Raw genomic sequence first — 22,472 nt, forward strand, 5'->3', positions numbered from 1 at the left:
AATGAGCTCCGGCTTGGAGCGGAGAGGAGGGGTGATTAAAACAGGATGCCACTGCTGCCATGGGATCAGGTTTGGGGCCAGACCCATGCCCTGCCATCAGGCAGTGCCCAGACTCCTTCCCACAGCCCTGGGGCAGATTCCCCTGAGCCCCACAGCGTGGTTCATGGGCACCAGGGGATGCTGCTGGCATCCTCCCACTTATCCCCAGATGTTTTGTTCTCTCACATTCCCATTGTTTTACCAGAGGACAAAGTGTTCAAATCCAGCTTGTGTCCCTTTGAGATGGAGCTTGTATCCCAAGCAGGGCCAAAGGGGTTTCCCCGGTGTGGGCAGCGGGGTCCATGGTGGCTCTGCCCCGGGGTTGGCAGCAGGAGCAAACGCAGGATGCGCCCTGTGCTGCCCCGGGTGCGGAGGGCAGCGCCTCTCACAACCTCACCCTTCCACCACAGAACGATGCAGAAATCACACCATCACTACACTGCTTGTAATAAAACCAGTGCTTGTAAAACCTCTTTCAAGTGAGACCCCAGATGGCATTTTTCCTCTGCTCAGCCTGCCCGCAGCAGTGACTGAGCAAGCCCTGCTGTGATCAAGCTGTGGCACTGGCTCTGAGAATGGGGCTCCATGGCCTTTCCCCACTCCCCCTTCACCTCCCTCCACATCTTCAAGGCCCATTCAAGCTCCCTGTTCACTGCTGATGCTGAGAGAGCCACCACTCCCAGAGGGGACCCTTTGCTCCTGCCCACCAGAGAACACCCCGCTCGCCTGGCGCTCAGCACCTCCCAAGCCTCCGCAAAGTCCTTGGAGAGTTCTCATCTCCAACAAGGCTTTCACATGGTTTGTGTGCATCTGAGATCCAAACACATGAAATGAAAGGCACAAAAGCATGGGAGAGAGATGAATTCTGGTGCAAAGACTCACTCAATTTTCCATCACATACTTATTTTCAGCATCCTGGGTGTATCTCTGGAGCCTGCTCATGCTCCGAAGGTCCTAGCTTTCCTGCCATTGTTCTGAAACAAAAAGCAGTTTCAGGGGCCTGGTGTGTCGGGGCAGTAATGAAACCCGTCTGGGAGCCGACCGCTCCTTTATCTCTCCAGCTCCATGTTCCTGAGGACCACGTTTTTTAATTTGTGTTGGATAAACAATATGGGATTGTGTACGCAAAGAAGCTCTAATTATCCCCTGGGGTTGTGTTTCCTTAAAGGAAATGAACTGGGCACGGTGTTCCCGCTGGAGAGGTGCATTGGTGCAATAGCTTCCAGATTTCTTCCCGTGCCATCACAATCCGGCAGCTCCAGAGGGAGGAGAGGGATGCTGTGTGCTCGCTCCCGGGGCCTGGCTCCAAAGGATCAGGCGTCCCTCCTGCCTGAATAAAAACTCCCTGAAACATTGGTGCTTCCAGCACAGCAGCAGCCTGGGGGACCGGGAAGGAGACCCCAGCCTCCCGCAGGAACGAGGTGCTCTGGGCGGTCAGAGCTGCCCACCTCAGCAGCCATGACAGACCTAGTGAGGCCCCTTGTGCAGAGCTGCTTTGCCCTCCCGGCCCGTAGGACCTCAACCCCTCCTTCTCCGTGGCCCCTTTCTGCTCCCCAGCCGTCTGTGCCCGTGTCCTTCGCTCTTGTCCCGGTGCTTCAGCATCGCTGCTCGCAGGTGCAGTGCCCGCATCTCCCTTTGCCCATCGCATCTGCATGGCCACCTCCAGCTCCGGCTTCCATCACATCCACGGAGGCCTCTGCTATCTCAGGCTGCTATTCCAGGCAGGACTATGTGCAACTGGCTGCAGCCATGAGGACTTTCTCCCAGAGCTTCTTCCACGCCTTGGGCGGGGGGTGCTGGTACAACAGATCCATTTGCCTCATTCAATAGGAAAGCACAGCAAGTGGGTGCAGAGCTGAAACCAACCTCTCACCAGGACAATCCACTAAGGGTGATCTTGACTCAGATCTTTAATCCTTCCTACCAGGAGCTTAAGCTGCCTGCTCTCACCCTGCCGCCCAGCGAAACATTCCTGGCAGAAGGTCCTTGGAGGCCATGAAGGACATTATCCGCCAGCGATTACTCCATGTTTACATGGGCCCAGCTCGGTTTGGACCTGTTTTCAGATAAGCTTTTACCTACAGGAATAGCAGTTATTCACCAAAACTGTGAGCTGCCGTAGCAATGCCACCTCGTGCCCTCCCCGGGGCAGAGCCCAGGTCTCCAGGCACCTTGCTGAAGTGGATGCTCTGAGATGTCTCCCAGCAGGCAGAACCATCTGCCCATGCAGAGAGACGAACCATGAATCTTCCGTATTTCTCCCCGCTCCACGACACTCACCAATCTTTATTTATGCTGCTGACAATTGCTTTGGGCTATTTTTAGGCTTTATTGCTGATTGTATCTTTAACGTTATGGGTAGTTAACTTGGCGGCAGTGGAGACAATGTGGGAGGCTTTCACCTCTCTGGAGACCTGACATCAAACCCTGGTTATGGCAAGTGAAAATGAGCAGGGTGGATTGTCCTCTTAGGCCATTGACCTCCATGGATCATCACTTCACTGAAGCTGATGGGTAGCAGGGATGGTACTGGTGTCCAGGGAGGACCACTAGGACTTGCTGAGGGGGATGGCTCCTCTGAGGTGGCTCCGAGATGGGTGGCTGTTTTGGAGAGGGCAGCCCCTGATTTCCCTGAGCCCACAGCCCTTTCCCAAGGGTTTGCCTTTACCTTTCCTGCCCTGGGAGCGTGAGCTGCTCTACCAAAATGGCCAAATCAAGCAGAGCCAGGGCTGGGTTTCTGCCAGGAGCTTCCTGTGAGATGGCTCAGGTCATCTGGGACTTGGGATGAAACAAAATGGGGGAGGATCCAGAGTTTTGGGGGTTTAGACAGGAGCTGCAGGACCAAGGGGGAAGGACTGACTGCCTGGCAGCTTTGGGAGTCCTCCAGTGCGTGAGGAGGATGAAGAGGGATGTGCACTGCCCCAGAGCAAGGGTGGCACTGGAGTGTCCCGTGGGAGTGTGGGTTAATGGGGGGTGCTGGCCCCTCGCTGCACCCCTCGTCCCCTGCACCCTTGTTAGCAAGCGGCGGCGAGAGGCCACAGGGTTGTACATGTGGGACATAAACCATCCCTGCCCCGTGCTTACTTGCTGGGAACCGGCTTTACTGAAGGATTTAAATTCAATTTGTTTTATTGAAGCTTCTTACCCTCCTCCCAACCAATGCATCAAACTATCATTTTACTGAGATCAGCTGCTCTCAGCCTCCTCTCACACCCCCCACCTCACCCCCTACAGCCCACTGTCTGGATGAGCCCTCTAATTCTTCCTTCTCTTTCAAGCCCGCCAATGCTTCCTGTGGCATTAGCCGGAGAAATGCCATGAATTCCCTTTGTGTTCCTCGTTGGAAAAGGTGGAGGGAGGGGAAGGAGAGAAAGCAGAGCGCGTGGCTGTGCTTGGGCTGACAATAATCTTTGCGGTTTTTCTCCCAGCCCGAAGTTTATCCCTGTGCAATTCAGCGTAGGAAAGCTAATAACGACGTGTCAGGAAGAGCTGACGTATATTTGTGGAGCTGAATGGCTGGGCCAGCAATGCCTCCTGCGCTCCCACCCGGGGCTTGTTTGTATCTGAAGACCGGGTCCCTTTCATGCTGTTTTAATATTAGTGATTTATAGAGGCGGTTCCTTTTATTTTTTTAGCTTTCTTTCACACACTCTCCTGCCCACCTCTCCTCTACCGAAAAAGAAGATCCTTGCTTTGGTTGTGCCTTTGTAGCTTTGTCCTACTAGAGCCTGCCCAGGTGCCTCCAGCCGCAGAGGGACAGACGGAGCAGACCCCAGCAGCCTGGTGTAGCAGCACTGGGGCATCTCACGCAGCCGAGTGGGTGCTGGGGCTCCTCTGATTTACAGCTTGATTAATCAATCAGCAATGACATCAAATAACTGTGCATTGCCCAGCCAGCGTCTTATCAGCTGGCCCCTTCCCTCTGCCTCCGCTGTATCTCGCGTTCCTGTGCACGGGTGGGCTCTCAATCACACCAAGACCCTGCCCAGATTTATGCCCCTGTTTATCTGTCAGCGTTGTAAGCCGTCTGCAGCGAGGATGCCTTTGAGGAGTCCACATCCTCAGCAGGAAGGTGGCTGCAGGAGACTGGACATCTCCTTTGCCCTTTTTCACCTGCAGATAACGGTGCGAGAGGAGGTCAGTGTGAGGATGGGGCAGCAGCACCACGCTGGCAGCCCTGCGTGCCCGGGGATGGGGTCAGCACTGGCCTGTGCTGCCCTTGGAGGTGGAAAGCCCTGCAAGAAAGGGTCCCTCCCTGAGAGATGCTGGATCAGACTCAACCTGCAGAATGGATGGAAGTTGCTGTGTCCTTCTGGAGGGAATGAGTTCTCCAGAGACATGAATTACCTAGAGAAGATAAACCAAGTGCTTACCTCATCCCAGACCTTGCTTAATGCAATGGCATATGCACTGTGACAGCTGTCTGGAGCCTAGGACAGGGTGGGACTGTCCTCCAGCAGCTGCTCCTGCTGGGATGGGGAGGGTGCTGGGGACTGAGTGCCCCGTGGGACTTGCACTCAATGCCAGCAGACCCTAAACAGATCACTGGGGCTTCAGTGGGAAACACAGCCTGGCTCGTGACATTCCCAGACCAGTTTCTAGTTTCTTATATTTTAAATAATATGCCAACAACATCTATTTGTTTGGGTTCCTTGAAGATGGGGAGAGAATCATATGAGTTCCCAGAGATCCTGCAGAGCATCAGACAGGGGTAAGGGAAACTATAAACCTACAGCAGTAAAAAAGCAAAGGATTAAACTCTTGTTTGCACTACCTGTGCCCTCGGAGTCACAAATAATGAGCAGGCAGTAATGAAACGCGGCTCTGCTTCACGCCAAGCACAGCATCCTTTGCTGCTTCACTATCCTGGCTACCTTGCCACACCAGCAGCAGCGCAGGCCTTCCACCTCGCAGATGGTTTGTTCTGGGGAGATTCCCAAGCTACAACTTCCCTCTCTGCCTTTTCATACAAAACGGGACCATCTGTCTCTTCCTCGCTGCTGTTTCTCCTCTCTGCACAAGTCAGGCTGCCATTTAGTGCACATGCAGGGTCCTTCTTCATCTTAGTCTTCCCCAGCAAGCACAAGCCAACCCTTCTCCAGCTCCTCTGGCCATGGTGACCTCCAGGCTGCTCACTCAGGTTTGCAGTGGCTGCAGAATTTTCTACATCATTGATCATGAGAAATATCTCAACATAAACTGTACAAAGCACAAACCATAGAGATGACAATTTGTTTTGCATTTTGGGGCTTTGCCATCACACCCACTGTTTGTAAAGCATCTTCTTTTCCCATTTATTTGTACCGAGGCTGCTGTGAGAGCTGTTACTGGGTGCTGACGTGCACAGCACCTTTCAGACAGCATGTGCTGAAGGTTATGCATGCATTCTTGCGCAGAATTACAAACTGCCCACAGCCAGGCTTGTGTATGTGTGCATTGGTGTGCATTTATGCCTGTGAAAAGGCTCAGAGGTGCCCCTGTGTTATCACACAGCATCCCTACACAGGGTCACAAGCCATGGGGTGCACATGCCCTACACAAGATGCTCGAAGGAGCTGAAAGATGAGTGAACATGAACCATAACTGATCTGTGGCCGCACACTTTTGTGGGGAGCACGGTGAGGAGAGCAGGGTTGCCCTGAATCAGGCAGCCAGCCCTCCTCCCATGGCAGCACCAGCTTTGCCTTCCCTGCTCTTCCTCGCGACCAGCCCTGCCCTGGCAAGGTGAGGTTTTTATTTCCTAAGGCGGAGAACAAACAAATTCCTGAGTTCTGGGCTCTGCCGTGGTTTATTATCCTGCTCCCTAGCACCCGCCACTTGCAGTGGAGAGTCCCTGCATTGTCACTGCAGAAACAATTATGTTTTCATTACGAAAGCAAATTAAGGCGCTTGCTTAATCGAGTTTATTAAATACCAATGAAGTCCCTGGGTAAATGAATGGCAAAGAGGCTTTCTGAGCTCCAGTCAGGAAGGCAACACAGCAAAGTAATCAAGGCGATGGGCTGGCAGGCACGCGTGGCTGAGGTGGGCAGGGAGCCCTGCGGGCATCGGCCCGATCCCCACGGCACACCGCCCGCCCCGGGACGGGTCTAGCTGGTGGCACACAGCCCAGCTCTGAAGCCACGTTCTGGTCTCAGCCACGGTCCCGAAGGCCGGTGCCCCCTCACAGGGGCTCTTTGCCGAAGCCGGGGTTTGGCAGGACTATGCCAGGGGGAAGACTGCAGTGTGACCCCATTTCTCCTTCTGAGCAACAGTTCTCCTTCGCCCTCCCATTGCAGCCTTTGGATGGTTATTTTTAGCTCCCGTTATTTCCCTCAGGCCAACTTTTCTGTCACATTTCATCTTTTTCTCAGTGTTTCTGGTTGTTACTTTCCTCGTCCGAGCTGCCTTCTCTCTGAGCCCTTCTCTCCGTCTGCCTTCCCGGCGCTCCCATCCTCTCGGGGACAGAGGGGCTCAGCGCGGGTTTGGGGCTGGCGAACAGGCGGGGGCTGTGCTGCTGCCAGACGGGAAGGGCTCCTCGGGCGGGATTTGGGAACCTCTTCCAACATCGCCGAGGGGACTCGGTGCTGGCGTCAGGCGGGAGGAGCTGGAAATCCCCTGGCAGCACCCACAGAGCGGGTTTGCTCCGGCACCTCTACAGGAGGAGCGAGAAAGGCTGAAGGAACCCCAAATTGTGCTGCTGCTTCCCTGTGTCCTTCACCCACTCGACTCGATAGCAGTGGTTCCTGGCCGTGGCAATGGGTTGTGCTCCATCCCAGAGAAGATGCAGAGAGGAGCCCTGTGCCTCGTGGCTCTCCTGGGGCTCACACGCCCGGGACAGCCCTCTGTGGGGTGTCCTCCTGCTGCTCCAGCCCTGTGCAGGGCGTGCGCACCAAGGTGCTGGGGGGCTTCCTGCTCCCCAAAGGCCCTTTTCTTTGAAGCTGCTTGTGACACCCGGGTGAATGGGTTTTAAAGACCAAACTTGGCTTATTAAAAAAAGAATAACCAAAATGTGAGTTGATTTGAAATAGAAAACAGGGTTGGTGTCCTTCCCTTCTTTTCCCCCAAAGCACTTCCAATGCCTTCATCCCGCTGCTGCTCCAGGTGGAGGTCCATCCCTTTCCCCAGCACTGCTCGGGCAGGGGAGGGGGCTCTGACAGGGGTCCCTGTGCTGCTTCGTGCCGCAGGCTGTGCAGGGGCTGGGGGATGCCTGTGCCAGCCCCCCGCCTCTCCCCAGGCACACGAGCTCTGGGAGAAGCAGCAGCAATGAGGCGTCTTCGCATGTCAGCGTGCCCGAGCGCATCAGCCCAGGCAACCAACAGGGAGTGTTTGCTCTGCCACAACACCCCTACCTTCCTTTGTCCTCGTGGTGAAAGCCCAGGCTTCCCTCTTTTGAGCTCATTTCTCTTCCATCAGGGCCTCTGGACCTCGGAGGACACATAGGGAGCTTTTCGGATCTCTCCATCGCTATCCCAAGGGCTCCAGCACCAGCTGGCAGCGGTGCTGTGCATTCTCCTGGGATGATGCCACCAGTGGCCGATGGGGTAGAATGGGAGCTGCTGCAGGGCTCTTAGGGCTTTACGACGATGCTGTAGGAAATCTGGACTCTCAAATAAAATGGAGAGAAAGCTTCCAGCTGAGTTCCCAAGATAGAAACTGTGCTTCTACTTGTCCTATTTCGTGGTGACGCTCATGCGCCTCTCTCAGCAGCACAGAGTGTTCCCTGGGCTGCTCCTGGGGCACAGGCATCTCCACCAATGGAGTTGGTGGTTTTTATATCTCTGCATTGTGCCTGGCCCAGCACTCAGGTACCACTGACACAAGACCCTGGCAGGGGTCTTGCAGTTTCTTGCTGACACAGACAGGTGCCTGCAGGAGCCACAGGACAGGGCTGGCCTGGGCGGGTGGTGTGACCGCACTGGGCACAGTGGCCGCGAGCATCGCCCACACACGGCTCTCTCAGGCAAGTCCAGGATCACAGCTACCTCTCCTTCTTCTCTCAGTGACCATCATCTTGTGGTTTCTCTGAATCACGGATCAGAAGCTGAAGTCTGACATGTCGTACATTCGTGGTGACCTAACAGGTAGAATCCCTGGTGGTTTGGGACAGCAGTCATTTCAGGGGGGCAGTTAGGGGATCCAATGTGGTTTAGTCACTGTGAATTGCTTCTTGCAATCCATGCTATGCTCCAGTCATGGTCCTGACCACAGCTGTCCCCCAGCACGTGCTGCACCATCGCTTCAGTGGCACCGCTCCTGCTCCTCTGTTGGGGAACTGAGGCATCATGAACCAGATGAGCATCAAAGCGTAGATAACACACATCCTCCTGCCAGTGCTCAAGGTGGAGAAATCATCCAGCCTAAAATGCACAAAACCCGTGCTGGGTTTCCCTGCTGGGCCACCTGTCTGAGCACTGGTGGGTGCTCCCAGTGCCTCTGCTGTCCTGGCCTCGGCTGTCAAAGGCTCAGCCAGGCTCCTCATGGCCCTTTCATGGGCAGTGGGGAGGTGGAATGGTGGCCACAGGTGCTCCCCATTGACTCCCATCTCCTCGTCCCCTGCTGACCAAGCACCTGGGACCTCACCTCACCTCTGAAGTTCAGGTGTATTAAGTTGTGCATTACAGGCTGTTTGTAACAAATCACTACAGAGAGAATCCTTAAGAGATTGCAATAGCTTGGACCAAGCAGCAAACCTAGGTTATTTATATTTTATAAAGTGAAATCTACGCTTGCTCTACAAGGGCTTGCAAGTTCGATACCTTTCAAGCTCCTGAATAGCAAAATAAGGCTTGAAAGTGAACACCGCTGGGGTATTTTCCATCATTTAAAGAAGGGGGCTGAAATTCTTTCCATTTCTGTCTCCCCTTCCTTTTCCCCTTCCTCTGTCTCCCCTCTTCCCTCCTCTCCAGCGTGGATGCCCCGCAGCCACAGCCCCCTCCCTGCAGCCCTCATGGCAGCCCATGTGCCGGGGCGCGGGTCCAGGGGCTGCTGCCCACCAGCCCAGGGCTGGCGTCATGGTGAAACTGAGCTGCACACCTGGAAGAGGACATTTCTGGGCCATGAACTGTGTGCTGTGCATGGTTATTCCCCGGTCATTGAGTGGGGGATGATTTTGCTGTGACCCTTGGTGTCCAGCGATGTCTCTGCTGGCACCCCCACTGGTCTCAGCACAGGCAAACAGCAGGGTGGGATGAAGCTACAGCCCCAGAAGCTGCTTCAATTCCTGTGCTGGGGTGGGTCTGGCCAGCTCCCATTATAGCGAATGTGTCCCCAGTTGTCACTCACACCTCCAGCTGAAGGTCTTTGAGAGCTGCACACAAACACTGCTGTAAAACACGGAGACCACCAGGTCTGCCTTCCCAGGGCCGCGGTGTTGGGGATGTGCTTTGAGGGTGCATCTCCACAGCTGAAAGCCACTCGTGTGGCGAGAGATCCATGGTGGCATTTTGCACTTGGAAAAAAGCAAAAATGTTGGCAGCCAGCTGCTGTCCCCTCAGCTCTCCCCAGCAGCCCCTGCAGCTGACCTGGAGTCATGGAATGGTTTGGGTTGGAAGGGACCTCAAAGCCCATCCAGTCCCACCCCTGCCATGGGCAGGGACACCTCCCACTGGATCAGGGGCTCCAAGCCCCATCCAACCTGGCCTGGAACCCCTCCAGGGATGGGGCAGCCCCCACTGCTCTGGGCACCCTGGGCCTCCCCACCTGAACAGAAAAACATTTCTTCCCAAGATCTCATCCCAATCTCCCCCCTTCCAGCTCAAAGGCATTCCCCCTGCCTGATCCCCGCCCTCCCCGGCCAAGAGCCCCCCCGCAGCCTCCCGGGACCCTCCCAGCGCCGCTCGCTGCCCCGCGGCCGCTCGGCAGGGGCGCGGCCCCCCCGGACCTTCCCCCGCGCGGCCGCCAGGGGGAGACATCGGCCAAGGAGACCCGGGAGGGGAGGGGACAGGCGAGGAGGGGGAGCGGGGAGGGAAGGAGAGAGGGAGGGTAGGAGGGAGAGAGGGAGGGAAGGAAGGAGGGAAGGAGGGAAGGAGGGATGTCTTTGCCCGACAGACACCCGCGCTGGATGGCACGCACGCACCAGGAGGTGTGAACAAACCTAGTGGTTAATCAAAGGAGCAACACAGTGGGTACTTTATTTTCAGTCAGGATAAAACACACGTATAATTGATCTCTGCCACTGAATCACAGAATCATTTGGGTTGGAAAAGACCTCTGAGATCACCTTGTCTGACTGTAAACATCAGAGGGCTCATTCTGCATGCATTTGTTGAAGGTATATGAAATCATAGGGCTGAGGGGAAGATCTCCCCGTTTACTTGCAGTATTGGAACTAGTGGGAAGAGTGGACCGGCAGAAGAGGAGGTGCAAAGCCACAGAAGGAGCTGGAGGTGGCTGGGATTCCTGGAAGCCCATCCTGCCTGGTGCTTTTCTTTGCTGTCTCAGTGGTAGCAGAGGCCTGACAGCGGGGATTTACCACGGAAAGCACATTCAGGCGATGTATCCTGCGTGTGTCATCACTCGGCAGCTCCCAAACCCCAGTGACTGAGTCAGCGTCAGAAGACTAAAGTTATCCCTGCTCTGGGGATGGGGGAACTGAGGCACCAAGCAGGGCGGCGAGGTTGTGTGGGGTGGGTCTCCTTTGGTCGTCATGCCAAAATTACCTGGAGAGCTCAATGGGGTCCAGGAGCCCCTCAAGACCCACTCCAGCTCATCACATGGAGAAAGGGCAGCTGAGAAGAAGAGCAGCTGGACGGCAGCTCATGAGCTGTAGCCTGACTTTTCAAGTCTCCAAGCTGGAAAATCTGCTCTGCTTTGATGTCTGTCACCATCCATACTGTTAGCCTGCAGTAAGCATCCCCAGGACCTCCTTCATGCCCCCCGTGCTGGGCAGGAGGCAGCAGCCATCCCACAGCTGCTGGGCTGCGCCGGGCAGGAAGCAAGAACCACAATGCAGGCAATGGAAATCAAAGCAGGGAACCGGGAAATGACCTCTTCTGGCATTCAACCAAGCCTTGAGACAAAGCTGGGCTCCAGAATGACCTTTCTGGGTCAGAAGCACCAACATCTGTACTTCACGTTTTGGTTGCACCTTTCCAAGCAGGCAAAGGAGGAGTGCAGGACCCTGACCCACGGGCAGCTGGAAACCTGCATGCAGGGACACAGCTCAGCTCTGGAGCCCAGGAGTGGTGGGAAGAGAAGCTGACAGGATATTAAATGACTCTCAAGTCAGGTTTGTTTAGAACTTTTGGGGTTGAAGGAATATAGATACACACGTATTTGAGAAGGGGTTGAATTTCAGCTCAAATCCCATTAATAAACCTCTCCTCCTTGTTTCTCACATTGAGCTGATTTGATTTGCAGAACGGACACGGAGGACTGGCCAGAGCGACACATGCACAAACAGCCTCAGCTGAGCACAGTGAGGATGAGGACAGGGAGCCTGGCAAGGATTCGCTGGGTGCCTCGTGTGTGTCCATCTATCACGGTGCTGCTGGATGAGTCCAGCCCCTGTGACCTGAGGACACGCTGGTTTTCCAAGTAGGCATCTCTGCTTAGCAAAAGAGGAACAAAAAGGCTTCTGCCCTCCTGATGTGGGACCCTGCAGCCACACTGAAGCGAGAAGCATCTGCTCTCCCCACGGTCACGCATAAAAGAGATTCGCAAAGTTAGCTTAGCTTTTAAGTCAATTCATCAGCGGGGCTGCAGGTGTCAAAGTGGGTTAGCGCAAGAAAATCTCAAGGAAATAAGCAGATGGGTGATGAGCAGCCGGAAAAATAACATCAGCAGAGTGCTTTGTCTTGCTTTGCTGGAGCAGCTGATGAGCTCTCAGGGCACTGCAAACATTAGAGGACAAATCCTGCTGCCCTGTCATGAACAGGAGAGGACTCGGTCCCCAAAGAGCAGGTTCCTTGGGAGTTTCCCCTCCGTAAGGTGGAAATAACAGAATCATGGAATGAGTTGTGTTGGAAGGGACTATATAGGGACTATAAAGCCTATCCAGTTCCACCCCCTGCCATGGGACATGTCCCACTGGATCAGGCTGCTCAAAGCCCCATCCAACCTGGCCTTGAATCCCTCCAGGGATGGGGCAGCCACCACTGCTCTGGGCACCCTGGACCAGGGCCTCCCCACCCTCATGGTGAAGAATTTCTTCCCAATGTCTGATCTAAATCTTCCCCCTTCCAATTTAAAGCTATCCTCCCTCGTCCTGTCACTACAGGATCTTGTAAAACATCCCTCCCCATCTTGTTTGGAACCCCTTTCAGCACTGGAAGCTGCTCTAAGGTCTCTCGGGAGCCTTTTCTTCTCCAGGCTGAACAACCCCAACTCTCTCAGCCTGTCCTCATAGCAGAGTTTTTCCAGCCCTGAGATCACCTCTGTGGCCTCCTCTGGACTCTCTCCAACAGCTCCATGTCCTTCCTGTGCCGAGGACTCCAGAACTGGACAGAGGGCTCCAGATGGGGTCTCACAGAATGGAGCAGAGGGGCAGAATCCCCTCCCTTGCGCTGCTGGCTGCACTGTCACTGTGGCTGGAATGCATTGCCGCACCGCGTCGCAGCAGAAGGACATTGTGCTTCGGCAGGAACGTAACTGTGGTGAAGAGCCCATTGGCTCTTGGATTAAAGTCTGTGGGAATTCAGAAGCATTTTTGAGCATCTAAAGGGAAAAAAGAAAAGAAAGAAAAAAGGATGTGAATGTAAGAACTTGGGTGTTTCTATAGCAGCAGCAACGCCCCGTGATCAGTGCTGGGAGCAGGTGGGACCGCGTTCATGTCACTCATCACAGTGTGGTGACAGTGCTGTCAGCAGGCAGATAAGAACCGGTTCCTTGTACGACTGATGTCCCACCATGCACTTCTGGGCTGAATTCCTTCCCCACGAAGCTGCTGACGAAGGCGGGAGGAAGAAAGTGGCCACTCAGGGAACCTGCGGGAGAGAGGAAGGAGGCAGAGCCGGGAGGGACTCCAAATACACCGTGTCTGCTGGCATGTCCCACCTGAAGGGCTCTTCTGCTGCAAGTGGCAGGTTCTTCCAAAGAACTCAGCCCCATGAGACACTGAAGGCCTTGGGGAAAGGGGGGCCAGAGGGTCTGTGTTCACCACTAGCAACATGAAAGGGGCAGAGCTGTCAGCACAAAACTTCCTTCGCCCACTGCTTGAAGCAGAAAGTGTCCCGAGGACAGGAACTGCGAGAGCTGGTGGAGAGTCAAGAAAGCAGCTGAGAAAACACATTAATGCACCATAAAGAATGTCTTTGCTTCGCAATGATCTTTTTTATTACTATTATTTATTCATTTATACGCTGCTGCCTCATTTTTTTTGCCTTTTTCCCTTCTTCCTGGCCTTTCAGTGCCTCATCCTACCCTCACCCCCCCTGGAGACCGCATTTCAATGCTGTCTGATCTTTAGTCAAGGAGCAGAGGGCTGGCTGCAAGATGGGCACGGGGGACCATACACATACCCAACACACACTGTAGTGCAGCCAGCACCACCACTGCCTGTGCCGGATCCAGCCACAGCTCCCCCCGCCTCCGAAGATTTAGATTCCAAAGAGGCTGGGATAGAAACACCAAGAAAAATAAATATTTTACAAACACAGTAACCGAAAACCTAAACAGGAACCCGCTGCCTCACTCTGCCCAGTGCAAGCTACTGAATCGGAGTGAGCTGCGCATATATTTCACAGCTGTGGCACTGACACTTTATTCCCTTACAAAGGAATGCTATGCGGCTGCAGCAGAACATCAGGCAACTTTTATATAGTTTGGGGAATGAAACAAACTTATCTGAAGATGTTGGTCGACTTGTGGGCTCGTAACGTCACGCTGCTCCCGGCGGCACTGCCTAAGCTTGGCTTGGGAAAGCAAATCCTTTCTCTTCTGCACCCCAGGGAAGCACTTGGGGAGGCCAGACCTGGCTGAGCTCTGGGTCTGAAGGAAAAGAGACGAAAGCGTTGGTGCGTGGGAGGGATGGGCAGGTGCTGGCAGGGCAGGCTGAGTGTCCAGCGCTCGCTGCAAGCAGCAGGACCACAGTCCTGAGTGAGCAGGGCAGGGAAATCCTGCAGGGTTCTTGGACCCTCTCCTTGCCTTCCTTTAACACCACAGGAAGCACAGGGACACTGCAAATCCCTCTGTTCCCCATGCCAGCCCAGGGGCACGTGCTGGTGACCATCAGCGCCTTCTGTGTGAGATTATTCTTTGCTATGCTCTCCCTGTACTAGAAGCTTGGTCCTTCCAGGGCTCCAACAGCCAACATCCAATAGCCAATTTCTGGCACCGCAACTGCCACCAGCTCCAGTCATTCCCCTCTCTTCTTGGGAAGCCACTGAGCTCTTCCGGATAACATTTTTTCTGGCTTCTCTTTGCAGTCTCTGTGGACCAAAGGAAACCTTGTCTTTTTGACTGATTAGTTAGAGGTCCCTTAGGAGTATGCTAGGTGCCTCCCAGAGACACACGTTCCTTTCTGGGAGAGAAGGGGGACAGTAGACCGTCTCCGATGGAAGAGAAGCAAGATGCTACAGCACATGGTCGCTGGTTGGCTTGCCCAGGGACTGGTTATGAAGGGCAACCATCACTGCACGGCTCTCTCTGCTCATGCCAAATTGCTCCATTTCAAGAGTGATGGAGGGCTGAATGAGCACAAAATGCTTTTTTTGGCCTCTTAGCCCTAGAGACAGGATGGAACCAACCCTCAGGAACTCCCTGGGAGCCTCCCACCCTTGCACCAGGCATCTGGGCTCACATCTGCCATGTGCCGCCTGCTCCCTCGCTTGGTCCTCGGGGGAGAGGTGCGTGTGCACCGAAGTGCTTTGTCTTGGTAGTGGAGCTTTTTTGTTGTTGTTATTTTTAATCTGCATATTGTTCTGGATTTGCGTCAGAGACAGCAGGTTGGAGAAATGCGCCTGGCTCTTTGAGCAAAACGTGCCAAGGTTGGAAATGCCCCCCAGCTCTCGGGGGAGGGCGCGCTGCCTCCAGCACGGCTCCTCTGCCCTGCAGCAGCAGCCGTGGGGCCAGGCAGCGTGCAGGGATGAGCTGCCAGCTCTCATCCCACAGCTTTCAGCAGTTTCTAGTCACGTGTCACTTTGAGCCCCCAAACCAAGGCCATGGTGTGAGACCCCAAGGAAGAGCAGAGTAGGGAGGAAGGGGCTCGCAGTGCCAGACCGAGTAGAGGATTTGGTCCTGTGCTGCTGTGACGTGCTGGGATCCATCTACTCTGTGGGACAGGAGCTCAGCCTACCCCTGGGTACATCCATCCTGTGGTCCAGAATGACAAAGCAAAGAACTGGGCAAAAGTAGGTTTTCCCGTGTAAGCCCAGAGGTCCTGGTTCAGGGAGCCTGGAGCATCCATGTGCATCAGCTCCAGCAAGGTAAGATCCAGCACCACCAACTGCAGAAACAGTGTGGGTGGGAACGCTTCACTCGGGTTCCCCCTCGCCTGATGAATGGAAATAAACACAGATGAAGTCAACATGAGTGAAACCAGCTTGCCCCAAGAGGAACGGGGAGAGCGCCGTGCCCTCAGTGCACCCCAAGGGAAAGACATGAGGCAGTGGCTCAGAGAGGACCTCCTTGTCACTCGAGCCGTGCTTGCCTTCTCCCTGCCCTGTTCTTTATCTCGCTGGCTCTGCTCGGGAACAGAGGGGCTGCTCTCTCCTCCTCCCCACCTGCAGGGAGGGAGGGACCCCTTCTTATCTGCCCTGCTCGGCATTCGCAATAACCTTTCTGCGTAGTGTTTGGATGCTTCAAGAATTTGAAAAAAAACATGCCAGGATCTCACGGCAAGCAACCAACTGTTCTCCTCGCATGTAAATGTTACTGCTCTTTTGATTCAAAATGGCTTTAATGCTGAGTTCATCTGCTAATTCCCCTCCTGCCCCTTGTGTATTGTATATTAGGAGAAATGTTGTTCTGTATCATGAGCAGTTTATTTTATCAAGTTTAAGAGAAAATCCCATACTGAGATGCTGCAGATAAATATTCATTGTCACATCTGTTTTTGGTTTAAGATTGTTGCCTAAAATGTTAAAAATACAAACATATTTGTCGGGGGAGAGACTGGAGTGGGAGGGTTGATGGGGGCTGCTGAAGCCGGGGCCCTCAGTGCAGCTCCTCAGATGCTTTATCGGCAGCAAGGAGAGGAATTGCAATGAGGGGAAAGCTCACTTGAGGGAAAGGAAAAGGGAGCAACAGCCCCAACAAGACCCAGGCAACCTTAAAAGTGGTGCCCTGCTGACAAGCGGACCTGTCCTCAGTGAGAGCACCCCCAGTCTGCTCCAGGCTGTGGGGTTGGGGCACTGCCTCGGCATTGCTGGCAATACAGGAGGTTTCCCTTTCTCTCCTGCTCAGAACATCCTGGAGGACCTCTTACTGCCTCACGTGGCGGTGACAACAGATAAACAACAGCCAGAGCAGGAGGTTTCCCTGGGGTGCAGGGCTGGTCCCTGCCACCCTGAGGGACGCTGAGCCATGGTCTTGGCTGCCCTGGCACGGGGGAGGGAGCTGGGGGCCCTGGGGATGCTGCAGCACCGCAGGGAATTGCCTGGTGGATGTGGCAAGTGTTGGAGCCACGCACACTGGTTTCCAGCCCAGCTCTGCCCGGCGGTGGCACCGTGGGCTCTGCATGGCAGCAGCCCCATCCGTAACTGACACATCCCTGTGATAAATGAGTGTCCCCAAAGACTGGCACCAATTAACTCTGCTGGTAGCAACTTCCAGCAGGGAGGCCAAGAGCTGAATTGGATCCTTTTGCCTCCAGGAAGGGTTTGTCCAGGCCCGACTCGAGACACACAGTGATGATGGGGCAGAGTGGGACAACGCCAAGGAATCTCAGTTTGGCCCAGCCTGCGTTGTCACTGCTCTGGAGATAAACAGAGCCCTTCCCTCCTGGGTCTGCCAGTCCATTACCGCTGCTCAGCACTAAGATTTTATTTTACATTTAAATAAAATAAACTAAACTTGCTTGACCTTATTTTTTTTTTCTTTTAAAGCTTTTGCAGCTCCACCGAACGCAGCCGGCGAGTATGGGAAGGCATAATAATAAGGATAACGCTTTCCACTTAGTGAGCACTTTATATTCTCCAAGCACTGTACAAACATTAACTAATTAAACAGAGCAGAGAAGCAGCCCTGTGCTCTGTCCTAATGCTGGGAAATGGAAACAAGGAAACTCTGAACCAATATGTCAATAACATCAAAGTCCCATTGTCCTGGCCTTGGCTTTGTTGCAAAGGAATCCGAAATTGCCTCAGAGTTTCCGACATGGCTTCGGGCTCTTCGCACTTGGGAAACAAGTGTGAAAAAACTGTTTCGAAGTCAGAAGACAAGCCCTGATCAAAGTTGGCAGAAGTGGCCAAGGAGACCCGGGGACTGCAGCCTCCCCCTTTGATGCTGCCTCATGTGGGAGCCAGCCCGGCGGCTCTCGCACACAAAGCCCAGAGCCCTTTCGAGGGCTGGCATCTTCCTCGGGGCCCTCTCCGGCGCATCTGGGGGATGTTTCCTATTAAGGATTCACACTCTGGTTGAGTTACATTCCTAATTGTGGAGACTTTAACGGCCCTAATAGGAAACACACCCGCAGCGGAGTCCCTGTGAGTCATTCTCCCACCGGAGCGGTCCCCGGGCCGGCTGCCACATGGCAGGGACACGCTCCGCACGCCACCCGCGTGCCCTGGGGGGACCGAGCACCAGGGCCCTGCGGGGACCAACGCTTCCAGCCTCTCACCACACCACTGCTGCTCCAGTTCTGAGCTGCTCAGGCTCCTGCTCCCACATGCAGCTTGGTGGGATGACACCTTCGAGGAGAACCTCTGGGCTGACCATCCCCATTCCCATAGGAGCTTCTGCAGCTCTGGAGGCAGAAGGAGGTGTGGATCAGAGCCTGGCACCCAGCAGCACCAAGGAGCGTGGACATGTTCTCTAGACCTTTGGCTTGGGTTCTCTGCCCAAGCAGACCAGTGCACCTCTGCTCCTTGCCTGTCTGCGGGGAGAAGGGAGTCAGTAAGCGGGGCCAGAGGCGTCCTGTCCAGCTCCAGAAAGGACTGTTCTAGCCCATTCCCAGAAACAGAGGTGCCTTGGTCCCACACCCTACAGCAGCTCGGGGATCTGAGCTCTCACCCTGAAAGGCAGCCACCTTCTTGTTCAGCCAACTGAGACAACCTTCCAGTGAAGCCCCTTTGCACCAGCATTCGCGTTCCCATCCATCCATCACTGCAAAAACCCACACAGCTCCAGGAAAAGGTCACTTGAGCTGTACCAGCTCCTTTCACATTTCTGCTCATGCTAAATTAGTTCCTTGTCACAAAACCAAATGCCCCCTTTGCAATTATTTGATGTTTTCTGAATCAGCCCAGTTTAGGATGCCTCCCTCCCACTGCTTTCTCCCTTATTGAGAGACACCAAAAAGAAGGCATCAGCTCATGCATTTTTAGGACGCATTCCTTAATTCCGAGGATGTTCTGGCTGAATCTCAGTGCATTTTTCTATGTCTGCTTGACAGCAATACCTGGTGATGTCAGACAAGCCTCTAGGGCCCTCAGCTCTCATTACCAGCCTGTCTAATTAAGGAGAGATGCTGTTGCTGACTGCCTTTGGTGAGCGACGGCGGGGATGCAACAAATGCCAATCTCTATCACACAACAGAAAGCACCGAGGTCTGCGTTTACAGCATTGGTTACGAATCTTCAGAGCAGATGCAAGCTGGCAGCCCTGACCTGCACTCGCAGCCACGTTACAGGCAGGGAGCTGCCAGGATCAGGATGCCCACAGGCAGGAGGAGCACCTCCAAGCCCTCAAAGGATGTAGGGCTTGGGGCAACCTGGAGCTTTATCTTATCTGAGCAGACTCGCTCGGATTGCCGGTAATTAGCAAGGGACTTGTGGATTAAGGCAAAATAAGCCATTCCCCATCCCTCCCATCCCAGATGGGAGATTTGGGTTGTGAGAAAAAGGTCCTTGAGGTTCATCGCTCTGCTATACGCTGGCCGTTCTGCAGAGGCTCCTCCGAGCCCTTGCTCAGGTGCAGCCACTCCTGGGGCACCTCTCTCAGGTTGGATATGTTTGGCTTTGGGCTGTGGCACAAGGGAAGAGGGAACTCTTGTTTTTCTTCTTCTACAGTGGGAATGTTTTTCCTCCTGTTATTCATCAAATTCTTCTGGAATTCAATCCTCACCAGCCCTAAAGAGCCCATTGCACTAACAGTGATTGATGGTTTCCAATGAGTCCATAAATGCTGTCCCTCCTTGTCCCTGCACTTTCTCTCCCTATCTCCCCATCTTTCCTCTCCCCCCTTCGCCTCCCCCCAACTCTCCGGGCTGGAGAAAAGCTGATCATGCAGTTGTTATATGGATTGATTTGTTTTCTGTTTCTGCTGTATTTTGGGATAGGAAGACATCAGGGGTTTTTGAAAGAGCGGTGAAATGCCGTGGCCAATGAAGCCTGACTAGACATTCCTCAGGTTATTATCGCTCAGATTAGCGAAATCTTGGTGAATTTCTGTGTGGAAAGGCTTCAGGAGAAGAAAATGGCAAAGCTCACCAGCAGCTGCCCAGTTCTCCCAGTACAGAGATACCCATCTGGAATGGATATCCCTGCCCTTTGGAGGGGGGTGTGTTCCTGCAGGCTGAGCGCAGAGCATGCGAGTAGACCTTCTGGTCTGGGGCTTAGGGGGACGTATAGAGGATTCCCAGGCTGGGGGAAATTATGTGAACCCCACCTAAGTGGGCATGGAGCAGCCTGGGCCAAGGCGGTGAGAGTGGCCACGTGCCCACGGGGGCTTCTTCAGTGGCAGCAATTGCTCAGCTCTTGCCTTGGTGAGGAACTTCTACTTTCAAGGCACAAATCCTCAGGCATTTTGTGGGTTGGAGACAGCTGGTCCCAGGGGACAACAAAAACTGAGGCTGAACTGAGTAAGGTGGAAGCTGGGGAAGTCACCCTTCATCCTCTCTGAACACTGGAGAGGGGGAACAAAAGCCTTCAGCGGAACCACTGTCAGGGTGGGCACCGCAGGGTGCAGGGCTGAAGCTGGCGATGGTGAAGGTGCAAACCAGCCACCTGCGTGTGAGGTGGTGACCGTGGAGGTGAAGCTCTCCCCAAAACACAGCTGCCCCCTCGTCTCAGAGCTGGAATCGCTCCTGAGCCATCTCCTCCACTGACTCGGGGACTCCTGGCTGTTTACTGGGCCTTCCCACAGCCACGGTAAATCATCCCTGCCTCTCTGCTTCCCTCTGCTAGCTTTCCTGAGCAAAGCTTGCTTCTACGTGGTGAGGGCTGCTCTTCCCTTGGAAAGCCGGACAAACCGAGAGGAGCCCTCGCTATCCTGTTCAAATTAAGCTACCTGAGATAAAATCTGGGGAGCTCTTAGAGGGAAACAAGTTAAAGAGATGTAAAATGGTAATTTGATTTACTCATTTGTTTCTGGACGTTTGATTCCTCCCTGCACCGCCACCCAGCCGGCTGGGTTATGTGTCAGAGGGGAAAAAAAGAAAAATCCAATACAGGCAGATCCCTTATCAGATTCACTGCATTAAAAGGATTTGGGGAATGCTAATGCAGACACAGGGAGTAGGAGACAGAGCTGGCTGGCTACGGGTGGCCGAGCACAACCCAGCACCTTGGCTATCCCTTCCCTGCTCCCCTGAGACAGCCCCACGGTCCCCTCTTTTCCCCCGGGATGTGGCAGCAGGGCTGGCAGGGCTCTGCTCCCAGGGCTTGTGAGGGACATCTCCGCCCCCCGGCGAAGGTGGGCTCCCAGCCTACGCCCAAGCTCCACAAAGAACGTTTCTTGCCCAGATTTGCTGGCTAAACCCACTTATCTTTTGGCGTGTGGGTTAGAGACAGCTGTCGGAGCCTGCAGCATATCCCTTTTATAGCACGGATTCATGGGGAGCCACTCCCCGGCTGATGGGCATCCTGTGGTTTCCCACGCACCAGGACAGGAACGCTGCCCTGTAACTGACTCAGAAGACCCAGCCCAAGGGAGATCTCTCGGCACTGTTCCCCAAACAACCCCGATCCCGGAGAGATGGAGCCAGGACAGAACCCACACTGGCAGGGATGGGGATTGAGTTCCCCAAGTGGAAATATCCTCAGGATTAGGAGCAGACTCACGCTATGACTTGAGAATTGTTTTGCAAATTAACAAATACAATTTGTTTCCCAAACAAACGCAATCGGAAAAGGGCAAGGTTAGGGCAGCAGGAAACACAGCCGCTCGTTCATTTTGACAAGTGCAGTTTTGTTTCAATTACTGATGCACATCCTCCGCAATGTCCTCCCGAGTCACCTTTGCCAAAACAATGAAGCCTTGGTAACAGGAGACCTTCAGCGCGATGGCTCCACTGTTAAACCTGTGCTGAGATGCGGAGAGAGCCATTTTTGTGTGTCCAAATGATGAAGGGCAGATTAGCAAGGCCCTGCTGTATTATACTGCGAATATATTTAGCTGCTCAATGTGATATAGATTAAGCGCAGCGGGAAGCCTGGCAGTTACACTTCAGAAGGCTGGGAGGGAACATTTCCATTTAGCTGAGTTGACATTCGCTTTGCACGCACCTGTTTCACGGGCACCTCTGCCCCGTCTCAGGGCTGCATCCCGCTTTCCCCGGCTGCTTTACACCTTCAGGCCTGAGGCAGGATCCTTCCCCACCCCAACCCCAAGCTGCCATTTTGGCTGCTGCAAAGCAGCTTCTGTGTGAGTCAGACTCAAGGTGTGATGGTTTGAAGGGGTTCGTGGGCTCTTTCTTGTCCTATTCTGTGCTACACAATCCCCTCTCCTCCAGCCGGTCCCTGTCCTTGGGGTGCTCAGCCCTCATCTATCCTCGCTGGAGCCAGCGCTGGGGCTGCATTCAATCTGGGGGGCACATTCCCTCAGCTCTGCTCTCCTCCTGCGACGCTTGGAGCAATGGCTTTTCCTCTGGGATATCTCCCCTGCCCGCTGTGCATGAGAGACTCTGTTATCTCTCCACACCCATGGGCACATTATATGGAAACATAAAGTGCTCCTTCCTCCCAGCCGCTTGCTGGCAGACGTGCTGTGCTCCTGTATCTTTGGGGAGATGCTCATGGGTGCAGCCAGCAGCTCTAGGTCAGGTCACATTTGTGCTTTTCCTGCACTGATATCCTGGGATAAAAACACATTTTCCTCACATTTGCAATGGAGGCTGACCAAGAAATCCTCCGTGCAGGGGCCCCAGAACTGGAGAGCCCCAGAATGTCCCCCTCCTGCCCCACCAGAGCCCTTCCCAGCCCCGTGCCCTTTCAGGATAATCCTGTTACTTTGGCTGGAAATTCCTGAGAACTGGAGAACTCGTCTGATTATTTGCAGGCATGCGGCCATTCTGGGGACTGTATGATTTTAATAACCCTCCCAGCACTGCTGCATGTGGCTTTAACAGCCCTCGGCAGCCCATCTTTCCACAGGGGTAACAGGAAACTTGGGAGGCATTGACAAAAAACCAAGCT

The sequence above is a fragment of the Cuculus canorus genome, chromosome 10, assembly GCF_017976375.1.
Source record: "Cuculus canorus isolate bCucCan1 chromosome 10, bCucCan1.pri, whole genome shotgun sequence".
NCBI classification, from domain to species: Eukaryota; Metazoa; Chordata; class Aves; order Cuculiformes; family Cuculidae; genus Cuculus; species Cuculus canorus.